Source organism: Anser anser (assembly GCF_964211835.1).
Source record: "Anser anser genome assembly, chromosome: 2".
Taxonomy (NCBI): Eukaryota; Metazoa; Chordata; class Aves; order Anseriformes; family Anatidae; genus Anser; species Anser anser.
This window is the reverse complement of record NC_139721.1, coordinates 156,202,028-156,213,560: the sequence shown is the minus strand read 5'-3', so window position 1 is coordinate 156,213,560 and position 11,533 is coordinate 156,202,028. Positions and strand designations below refer to the sequence as shown.

The 11,533-nt window shown below is 46.1% G+C and overlaps 1 long non-coding RNA gene across 1 annotated transcript; it reads left to right on the top strand.

Annotated features, from left to right (window-relative positions):
• Nucleotides 1-191: 191 nt before the first annotated feature.
• Nucleotides 192-2,460, top strand: LOC310894504. The gene is made up of 2 exons (XR_014579960.1): nucleotides 192-443; nucleotides 696-2,460. It is a non-coding gene; the product is annotated as an uncharacterized lncRNA (long non-coding RNA).
• The last annotated feature ends 9,073 nt before the right edge of the window (nucleotides 2,461-11,533 follow it).

The following is an 11,533-nucleotide window of genomic DNA, read 5'->3' as shown; positions in this document are numbered from 1 at the left end:
CGGCCCCCCCCCCCCCGCTCGCCTTCCCCGAGGACCAGCTGAGGTTGGGCTTCTCCTCACGGGAGCCCCAAACATCCACATCTTCCTCGAAGCTTTTGGGGCTGTTTCTCGTTTAACATGGTCCCTTGTCCTCTCTGACCCATGGGCAAGCCAGGCTGGCTGCAGAGCCCCTGGCTTCGTCCAGCCCCAAAGAGGGTGGTGGGGTGGGGATGCTACAAAATGGGGCTCCGCTGTGTCAGGAGCAATACAAAACAAACATAGGAAGGGTCCCATCCCACCACAATGTAATTAAATGTACAAAAGATAAGTCCATCAGGCGGAAAATGTGATAAGAGCCCCCAGCAAGGCAGTGGTGGGGATCAGACAGGGATCCTGTTGCCCAAACTAGTCAGCTATGAAATGGGCAGCTGAGGAACCCGTGCTGCTAAAAGCACACCTGCAAGGTAGGATATGTAGCAAAACCCACTTTTCTTGTCTCCCACTCCATTTAATCAGAGAAGCACCGTTTCATGTCAAGTCACCAACCTTGAAATGGGCCCGCCAGCTCCATTTCAGGCTGTCGTGTTCAATCTAGAGGTTCACCAGACATTGAACAAGACAGCGGCCCCGCTCCTGCGTGATGTATTTCAGTGCGTGGGCTGTACAGAAATGCATGCATTAAATGGATACTTAATGGGATATTTTATTTTGCACAGCGCATTCTGGCAGACATGGAAAAGAGCTAATACGTCCCGCCCAACACCAACACGAGATGGTCCTGACTCTGCTGCCGGCTGTAACCACACAACCATGGGGAGGCTCACTGGAGATGCAGCTGCAAATTTGAGTTTTGCGTGGCACGTTGTCGCAGGCCAGCCCTTTTCTGAAGGCATACCCTTCTGCACCATCCCTAGGATGAACGCTGTGCACTCAAGAAAGTAGCCAGGAACTTTTGGTGTGAGACATGAGCACTGGATTTCTTCCCTCCTGGATTTCTTCCCTCTGAAAATCACATTATCCGTGGAAAGATTTTTTTTTGGATATGTCGGCCTGGGAATCGGCTGCTCTCAGGGAGTGTCCCTCACCATCTGCTCGTACATCTGTCAAATCCACTCACAAACCACTGCCCGGAGTCCCTCTTTGGGAAACTGTAGGATAGATTAGCACTCCTTTTTGTTTTCCTGTGCTGCAATGATGTGAACACAAGGGAAAATTCAGATGGAAGGGGTATTTTGTTAGGTGGAAGGCAGGTACGGACATTTTAAACATACACATTTTAAATCTCCAGGGGAGGCTGAGCTGCAGGGGAAACCCTTGGCCACAGCTCAGGAGGCCGTGCATTGACTGCAGGAGCCTGTGGGAACAGAGGTTGTGCTGTTCCCTCCCCCTTTTTTTAAAAGCCCTTTTAAGGTTTTTTATTATTATTTCAAATGAATATTTCCTCCTGTGGTGACTGATGAAAGAATATGAGCTTTCAAACATTTTCATGAATATTTATTCATTTTCTTGGGGTTTTTAATATTCTTTTTCTATGACTTTAATCTGCTTGAATTTCAGATTATGTTTCTTTATTACATTTCTATACTCCTTTTTCGTTTTTAATTGTCATGAGGAAGGCAAAATAAAATTATCAGCTGTTTGATTTTGCTCTTCAGGGCCCAGATCCTGCAATGAATCCTTCTTCATCCAGACACACAAGGATGGGCAAGCACAAAACTTAGTGTTGCTGGTATACATTTCACTTGTCATTCTCCAACAATTTTCTGTTAGCTATTTACATAAATATAGATATTGCATACACAGCTGCTCCTGTAACATCCAGATAAATATAAACCTTTGAGAAGGCATCTAGACGTTTATGTCTAGATTCGTACTACATGATTTGAGGAATCCAATGGCTATTGCTAAGTTTAGAGCCAAGTTGTTTAAACTCTTTTACCAGTTACCAAGGAGAGGCAAGTGCCTTCCGAATAAGGGATTTAGAGTTCATTTACATTGTCTTTTGGAAGGGAAGGGGATACTTCTTCTCCTTCCACATGGATGATGCTATGGTTCCAATATAAGCAGGTTCCTAATTCTTTTCCATTAAGTAGGATGAACTGGGGCCTTTGCCTTTAAACCATGTTTTCTTTCCAGCACAGATTCAACTTGTTCTCACATCTCTGATCTGGTAAAAACATAGTGCAGGGGTACTCCTTAAATCACCCCCAAGAGAGTAAATGGTCAGGTGGAAAAGCCTCTACCAGCAACCTTCATCCCAAATTACTTGTATTTAGGGTCTCACTTGACAGACCTTGACAGCAGTGTAGGCTCCATCTTATGTATAGCTGTAAAATGTAAATGCTGAAGAACACTTCCCTTAATAAGACTTGAGTGATAATGCAAATGATTTCAGTAATCTTATTGATGTAACTTGTGGGGGACGGAGAACAGGCAGCTCTGCCACCTCCCCCTTCTCAGGCTTTGGGTATGTGGATGGAATTGCAATGGTCTTTAATGGACGACAAAGGCACTTTTGTTCTGTCAAAGAAGCAGAGCCAATAATGCCCCAAAGAAGTCAGCACCAGAGCTCCACTCACCCGACCAAAAACAAAAGAATAAAGTGTGCAGCAATGCAAATTATCTTTCTTAGAGGATTAACCCCTTCCTCCACACAAACCCCTCCGCATTCCCACAGAAGGGCCTCTACGTCTGCCAGCCTCTTTTCACTGAACACTATTGCTCCGCTTCAGGCTATCAACGCCACTCACCATCAGATTTGCAGATAATTAAGTATTTCTTCCTCTTTATTCACCTCAGAAAATCACAAAAACCAACCAACTCTCTCCTGAAACTACTGTCTGGGTCCCAGAAAATTGATACTGGCATATCCTGCACTGATTTTTTTTTAATACCAACCACATCATTAAAGAGATTGAGAACAGTTAACATCAAAAGGCCGTGTGGTGTCTCCAGTGGCAAAGTTCCTCACAGAGCAAACCTAGTCTATACTAAGAAAATTTCTCTAGTAGGGTTAAATTTGATTTTAAAATCGATCCAGTTACTCTGGTACAGTGTAAATAAAATTTAACCTTAAATAGATTTCAATGTAGCTTCCACTAGTTTGATTAAATTCAGAATGTCATCGACGTCTAAATAGCTTTGCTTGCATTAAGGGCTGATATTGGCAAAGGCAGATTGATTTTTACATGGATTTAATTATCAGAGCTTGAGCAGATGTAGCCTTACTCTGAAGGGAGGATGGGGGAGTAGAAGTCAGCATAGCTTCATTGGTACGTGGCCATGCCCCACAGACCCAGCAAGTGCATTGCTCAAAGGGAGTGGAGAAGCTACTCTCTCCTCTTCCCTGCATCCTTTTGTAGGTTCAGTAGGAGCAACATTCAGCTTTTCCTGGCAGAGCCATGCTGCAGCTAAAAGATGGGCACAGAGCTTTGCGTTAAAATGCAGCAGCATAGCTTTGTAGGATAAAATGTCTTGATTTCCCAGCCCGATGCCACAAGTATGAGGGCAAGTCAATGGAAGCCAGATAGTTCTCAGCTCTGAAAGGAAATACCTTTTAGGCAACATGTAATCAGTCTGTGGAACTCATTGCCACAGGATGCTGTTGTGGCCAAGAGTTTCACAAAGAAATTCCCTAACAATTCATACCAGCAGGACCCTGCCAGCCCTCAACATTTATCGGAGACCGCCATGTAGCTCCAGATCCATGTGGGGCCGTGCCCCCGGGGTCACAGCGCAGGGGAAGGCTGTGACCATGCCTTACATCTGGGCTGGGTGCAAGATTTCTTGGGGCCTCTTTGAAGGGAAGGGCTGGTTTGATCCACAGCCCAGCTGCAGTCTTCTTGCCATGGTAATGTCTATGTGTGGGACCACGAGCTCTTTAGAGCAGCCAGCCCTCTTACCACCCAAATAAGAAGCCCTATTGGAGTAGGGTCCCTTCCGTTGTAAGCAGCACAGGCAGGATGCTGCTTGCCTGCACAACTCTCCATGATGCCTAACACTGGAGCACAGAGCAAGGCTTTCCACTCCAGAACACCAGTACTGTGTGAAGTATTGCTTGGGAACAGGACTGAAGAAGCTCATGTGGAAGTACGCAGACAACTGCAGGGTTGGCAATTGTATTAAGAAACACCAAAAAAAAAAAATCATTTTGGAAAGTACATTGACCCTCCCTGTTCGCCTGCTCTGGAATTTCTTGCATTTTCCCAAGGTCATCCAAAGGCCTTTGGAGGCTCTGGGCACCAGGCTCTTGTGTGCACACAGTCTGAAGCTATCCTTGCAGACTTCAGACCCAGATATCACAACTTAGATCAGCACTGCAGTTCCTTCTGAACCCTCTGTGACTAGTCTCTGTTGCAGGTAACACTGCGTGCAGGTGACAGTTCTCCCTTTCTCATGGAAGTGTGGATCGTTTGCAGTTAAAAATGTCCCAGAGTGCTCAGAAGTCTAGCTTGGGTATAAAGATTTAGCAAATTCCCCCTACAGGATAAAAAGATGGTTTGAAACTGTCACATAGCCCAGGATTTCCTGTAAATGTCTACCAAGTTCTTTCGGTTTTTAATCAGATCAGAAGCAGTGGTTTCCAAACAGTTCTTTCAAAAAATACTTGGTTTTCTAGGTTTTCTATTCCGTCTATAACAAGAACGCCTCTCTGCTAAACTCAAATACATCTCTGCCATCCACTACTACTTTACCCAGGTGGACGGACTGCTCCCTATCAATGTCAGGAGTCTGAAAACCTGAGATTTGGAAAATCAAGTGGTATTCAATGACCTAGGTTAGATGATGGTAATATTTCTGGTAATATTGGGGTCTTAGTACCTAACCCCTGCCGGCAATGGGAGTTTAGCCATGAACTCTCAGGAGGGTTGAACTGACTTTTTGCTGTGATGAACTGATGGCTTAAAACCCACTGCTGTGAAGGAATCTTATCTTGCTGGCTAAGAAAGCAGATGTCATTTCCTAGAAATTTTTAAGATGCTACATGCCAGGACGTGTAAGGTCTTTACTGTAAACAGCTTTCCCCTCACGTAGTCTATAGATGGCAAGGTCCTTCCATCGTGTCACTATACAGTGAACTTTACTGCATCATTCAAAATCATAAATATTTACTAAATTGCAAAATAATGGTAAAAAGCTCGTTTTACCCTGTTCCCTACTTTGATGGGAGCCCTGCTGTTCCTTCCAGACGGTAAGCTGGCCTCTTGCCCAGACCTTATATCTCTTATGACAGACTCCTTAAGGATCACATCTAAATGGAAGCCAAAAGAAATATGTCTTACTAAGTGACACAAGACTGACTTTCTGAGCCCGATTCTGAGCCTGTTTTAACTGATTTTGCACTGATACAACTCTGCTGGCTTTGACTGCATCGATCCAGATTTATACTGACGCAGGCTGAGAGACCCAGCACTCTTGACATTGGTACAAAAAAACAAATTTCTAAAAATGCTGAAGATACAACCAGTGACCTATGCAGTATTATAACAATTGTATTCACATGTGGCCTCTGAAAGATTTCTCCATTGTTTGTCTGCCTGGTTGTCAGCAGAACCAAATTGCCATGCTGCCTTAGGTAAGGGAGGATTGTTCATGATCTCCTACACCTCCTTGATCGAACCTGAAAAGTCTTCTAGAGCTACGATGAAGATTTGGTCTTCATGGCCAGACTGCCCCTGCTCCTGACCCCAGTACAGCAGGAATTGCAATCTTGTTCCAGGAGGTTTAAGAGGGGCAGGAAAAGGCTTTTTTTTTTTTTTTTTTTTTAATAGGATTTACTAGCACCTCTGAAGTGTGAGCCACCCGAATGCAGCATCCCAGTTGGTTTCACAGAGAAAATCTTCACATGATGCACCTACTCTTTTTAGGCACATATATTTTAATTATAAGGTGCATTTTTTTTTTCACCTACAACAAATATAGCACCGTGTTTTCAAGTACTCTTGCCCTTAGGGCTTGATTTTACTTCTAGCTGACCTAATATGGGTTTGCGTAGGGAAACTGCACTGCAACAGCCTCCACCTCTAGCCACCAGCAGTAAATTCACAGGTGACTTGAGCTCTCTGGGCTCATCAGTGAACAAGCTGTGTCTCTTTTTCTCATCGCTGTTGGGTGAGTAGAACTGGAACACGCTGCTGCAGCTTCACCAGGCCCAAGCAAAACCCCCCTGAAATCAGTGTCATAAAGAGAGCATGAAGGACTGGTGAGATGGTGGCTGGTGTTCTGCTGGGGAGACACAAAATGGCAGCTGTAGGGTAGCAGGAGGAAGCTCGACGCCGTGTGCTGCTAATGGTGTGACAAGGTGGTGGGATGTCAGTCTGCTTTCACTTCTCAAACGTCCCCACGGTTTGCTTGGTGAATAAATCTTTCCTCATCTCTGTTCTCCTTTTTCCCTCCCCTACCAGAGTTCATCTTAGCCTTTTTTTTTAAGAAGGCACCCCTGCTGGAGTCCTTTGCTGTCGGGAGGAGAGAGTGCAATTTAGCTGGTCCGCGACTGTCTGTTTCCATTCATTCCTGAGGTTTTCCAGCTGCCCACGAAAACAATGCACTGATACACTCTGGGTGGACTTGAACCATGGCCAGTGCAGAGGGTTAGGTGGGGCCGGGAGATCCGCAGTGCTTTTTGTCCTGCAGAACGGAGCGGATACCAGCGCCACACGGCCAGAGGCACGATGGTGAGGAGCAGTTTGCTGAGTCCTGCAGCCCACATATGCCAGGTCCAGCATCCATCTCCTCACCAGGCAAATATCAGCAAACTCAAGCATCTAAGGGCTGGGATTAAAAACAAACTGAATCTCAAGGGGGGCTGGAGCTGTTTGCACTTTCACGGGTGTAAGGTAGACAGATCCCATCAGAAAAGATGTGATATTCAGCTATTTTTTTCTGTTAAATTCCCTCTTCCTCCTTTTATCGTCCTTCTTGCTCATGCAGAGGCATAAAGTGAGTAATAAAAAATGCTAACAGCACAACTTCTTGATTTATACCGCCAGCAGATCTCAGGCAGAACTCCCTGTTGAGTTGCAGGGAACAGCCTGATTAAAAATTGATGCCACAATATGGTCTGTCTTAGCAACGACACTCGCAAGTGAGATTCATCTAGGATATAAACCGTGACATTTAAGATGCCAGTTGGGTGAAACTTGACCAAAAACATAAAAATACAAATGGGTGCGCGCAGCCCTGGGGAATAAAGGCAATTGCCGTGCCACTTTATGGAGTATCGTGTGTGACTCACTGAAGCCATTAAGTCTTCTTCTGCTGCCTCTTTTCTGGCCTCAAGAGGTTAACTTCTTCCCAGAGCCATTCACCAGGGTGGGAAATTAAAACTGAGTATGTGTGCCACAGAGCCGTGTCGGCCTGGGTACGCGGGTGAACACAGTTTTGTGTTGTTTGCCTGAGAGGTCCAATGGAGGGGTAATGAAGGGGTTCAGAAGAGGAATGTGCTTTCTGCCAGGAGTGGTCTTTTAACCAGGCCTTTGCTTATTTGTTGGGGGAGATTACTCACAGGGTCACCTGGCAAAAATGACTGGAAGTTATGAAAGAAAGGGCCTCCTGCCAACTATTTAAGAGAAAGAGGGAGAGAAGTGGAGAAGAAACAGAAGAAAGAGCAGTGAGTTGGCTGCAGGGCAAGGGACATTTTGTGATTCAGAGGAGAAGCCAAGAACCAAGGCTGTAAAGGGAGGGAGAGGACCCTGGGCTCCTTAGGAGGCTCTGTGCTGTATTCTGGTGACATTCAAGCACAAATGGAAAGCGGAGACAAAGAAAAAAGGCACGGGAGCTTATATGTGCCTCGTGGAGCCTTTATGGAAGCTCTGGATGTACTGGCAGAAGTGGAGCACGGGCAGGGGTGAGCACGAAGCCCGGGGGTGAGCTGGGGCTGGTGCTGCTGGTGGAGGCCCAGCTGGTCCTCCCCAGCCCAACGCTGGGCCGTAAAACGTGGTCACTCGCTGGTCACCGCGCCCACAGAGGTGCTTTGGAGGGTACTGCTGAGATAACCCCATAACTCTCAGCCTGCACCCTCGTCAAGCCAGCAGGGCCCTCCTGCGGCCTAGGCAGGGCGGGATGTCGGAGATCTAGGCCTCGAGCACCCCGAGAGGGAGAGCTGTCGCAGGGCAGCGGCGATGCCCCCACTGCGATCCAAGGGCAATGGAAACGCACGGGCCCGGCGCGGCTCCCTGTGGCTCGCACCACTTTGGCGAAACATCTGCTCGTCTGAAACAAAATCCCTCCCTTACCCCGAGCAGATTCGGTTCCCCCTGAAAGCAATAGGAGCTGCTGCATCTGCTCACGCCACGGCCAGGCTTCGGCCCCAGGAGGATGAGGCCTTAGCTAAATCAGGCTGAGCTGCCTGCTCTATCTGACACTCTCCTGTGAATAACTTTTCTTATTACACCTCTCTACTCAAGCGCCAAACCCCAAACAGGCAGGAAAGCCATCCAAAATTCAGAAGAATTATGACAGAGGCTCAGGCATCACGGGGTTTTGGAAAGGTTATTCGTTTAGTAAAAAAAAGTAAATGTGCAAATCAAACTCTCTGGCAGCTTTCGTGTGATGATAATCATGCTGATTAAGTGTTTGAGCCTCAGGATATGCTGGGAACGGCACTAGGACCTAGAAAATAACCACTCCGTGCTTTTGGAAGACAGCTGCAGGCTCTTCCTGTTCTGCTCTGTAAGTGATCCATCTCCTCTCACAGATCTGTTCATTTTGGATGCAATTGCTCAAAATATGCATTACTTATGGCCATACAGATAAATACAAAGGAGACCAGCAGTTGTGCTGTTAACCCTTTGCATCCCCGTTAGGCCTGGACATGCAACGAGGAAGCAGAAGAGTCATAGCCCAGTTTTACCTACAACTGATTTTGATAAAGCCACGGCTACATTTGCTAAGGGTATTAAGCTTAGGGAATATACTCTTCCTCTCTCTCCTCTAAATTTGTCTGTGGTTTCCATTACCCTTTGCTGATGAGTAAGGTGCTTATTCTCCCGACTTCCGTGGCGGTGAAGCAAAGAAGCAGCTGCTCAAACCAGTGGTCTTGATTCACTTTCAACCTTAAATTTGATGTATCATCTACAACAAATCAGAACTCTGCATAGGTTTAAGTGAGTGCTTGATGTATTCAGCACAGAGCTGATTTCCCAGGAATTTACAGTAGCACAGAAGGGGCAGAAGGAAAGGACGAGGACTGAGGAGATGCTGTTTACCTTGGTCAGCTGCTCCGGGACTTTCCTCCCCCCTCAAGCGTGGATTTCACAACAAAACCACTGAAATGATAAAAACAATAGCTACTTTTCTGTGGCACTGCTGAACTATGCAGCCTTGGAGCTCTTGTACGGGAATGGAAATGTGAAGAATGATCTTTAACCATATAGGAGCATATACACAGCATTGGCCAGCTATTTGGCCGCCGTAAATCAGTGCAGTCGGGCTAAACAAACTCAACTGTACTACGTGGCTTGCTCGATGAGCCAGCTCCGCACCAGAGCCCCGCGCCAGGCTGTGTCCCTCTGGGACCGGCTGCATCAGCCAGCACACAGCTCCGGGACTGCCTTAATTCATAGTAATTGGCACTGCCTGCCTTCGGCGTTGGGTAATCGCACTTTGAGACTGGGAAATGAGAGCTTCCCCGCTGCTGCTGCACCCAGCAAAAGTCAAGAACTGCAAAAGGACTGAGGCTGGAGTCTCCTGAGACAGTTTTGAGTCTTTTCCATACAAGCTAAAGCATCTGCTGCTTCTTTCAAAGGATGATTTGGACCCAAATAGAAAAATCACTGATTTGACTGTTTTTGTTATTATTGTCAGTGGTATTATTCTTACTATTACCATTCCATCAAACTAGGTCGTGGGGAAACAACACCTTCTGTAAGAAATCAGTGGAAGTTTTGAGAATCTGGTAACCTGTGCCCTCCCCTTGACCTTCCAACATCTCGACTGCAAGTTTGACCTGGATATTCAAATGCCAACTTCATAGGAAAAAAAAAAAAAAGAAGAAGAAAAAGGAAAAAGAAAAATACCCCAAGAACTGGAACAAGGGAAACTCTGTCTGGTATTTCTTTCCAGCCAAAGAACTCTTTAATAGCAATCTATTAGACAAATCCCAGGCCTGGGGGTCTGTTACAGAGTTTTTGGATTCTTACCAGATTTTCTTTCTTTTTTTTTTTTTTTGGTCTCCAAACCTGTATTGCCTGAATGCAGCTGAAAAGAAGAATCAGTCAGTGCAGTCAGAAGGTTTTTCAGTGCCATAGAAGTCCCTGTTTCTGATGGGGCATGTCATCCTTTATTGTCAAGGGAGCTGACTGTTATACATCACTTACTAATAAATTATAGAAAAAGAAGTCTGAAACCCTTGAAATGCAGATTGCCAGCTCTGTAGTAAGATCTGAACTGAAACGATAAATTCCAGAAGCCAGAATGGTGTTTGCCTACTTTTTTTTTCTCTCTTTTTTTTAAGGGTAGAAGATAAATGAATCTGGCCCCGGCCCCCAGTTGAAAAAAGCAGCTCTATTATTCTCAGAAAAATAATTTCAAAGGACAAGTCAATAATAGCAGGATACACACAAAATAAAGCCTTTGGAATCCTGTTATTATTATTATTATTATTGTAGGTTCAGATGACTCAAATGTTATTATTTTCTTCTTGCATTACCAGCCAAGAAAACCAATGACAACCACATAAAGCTCTGCAAATCTCAGCAGTTTTGGTTCCCACTTACATTACTGGAACAGCTGCTGCACTCGCATAGCTGAGCCGGTCAGCTCTGCGTGTGGACTGGACCACACGGTGCTTTCTCACTGCGAAAGCTCGAGGATGATTTACGAACAGGATTTATGTTCATCCCGACCTGCAAAGCGGAACGAAGCCTGGAGAGTCAGGCATGTTACCGTGTCGGGGCAGGCTCGGTTACGTGCTAGTACCCCGTGGCATATGGAACATACAGCAGTGGTTCACGGAGGGGGAAGAGACTTGTTTTGGTGGTGGCTGCCTTCATGAAGGCATGCGAGGAAGGGGATGATGGCACAGACACCCGTTCAGGGGTGATCAGAGACTGATCCTTCACTATCCCAGACCCTGTGCTGTCCTAGCAGGAGCACATAAAGCCATCCCTTCCAACGGAGGGGAAGCCATTAGAACATTTTGGATGGGGCGAGTGCAGGTGTGAATGCCTACCCAAAGTGCAGGCTTACCACAACCCACCGGAGATCATCTTCTTTAAAGAAGGAATCGACATTAACAATTTCAGTATGATTTCGGGTTTGCTCCACGTGCAATTTGACTGCGAACACTGATGCATTCCTCCACGTGCTAACAGGCTTGAAGCGGGGCAGCTTGACTCGAGTACAAATGGATTTGTGCCGAACCACACCAAGATGGTCAGCCGTCTGTGGAAAACACGGCGTACCTGTTTGCTCCTCAGTGTTTCTGTCCCTCCATGGAAAACTAAAACCCTTCTGTCCTTTTCCACACTTTCTTCCACGTGGGTGTGTTTGGCTTCCTTCGTTGTCACCAACTTGTCACCATTGTCACCAGTTGTACGGGAACAACTCAAAACTG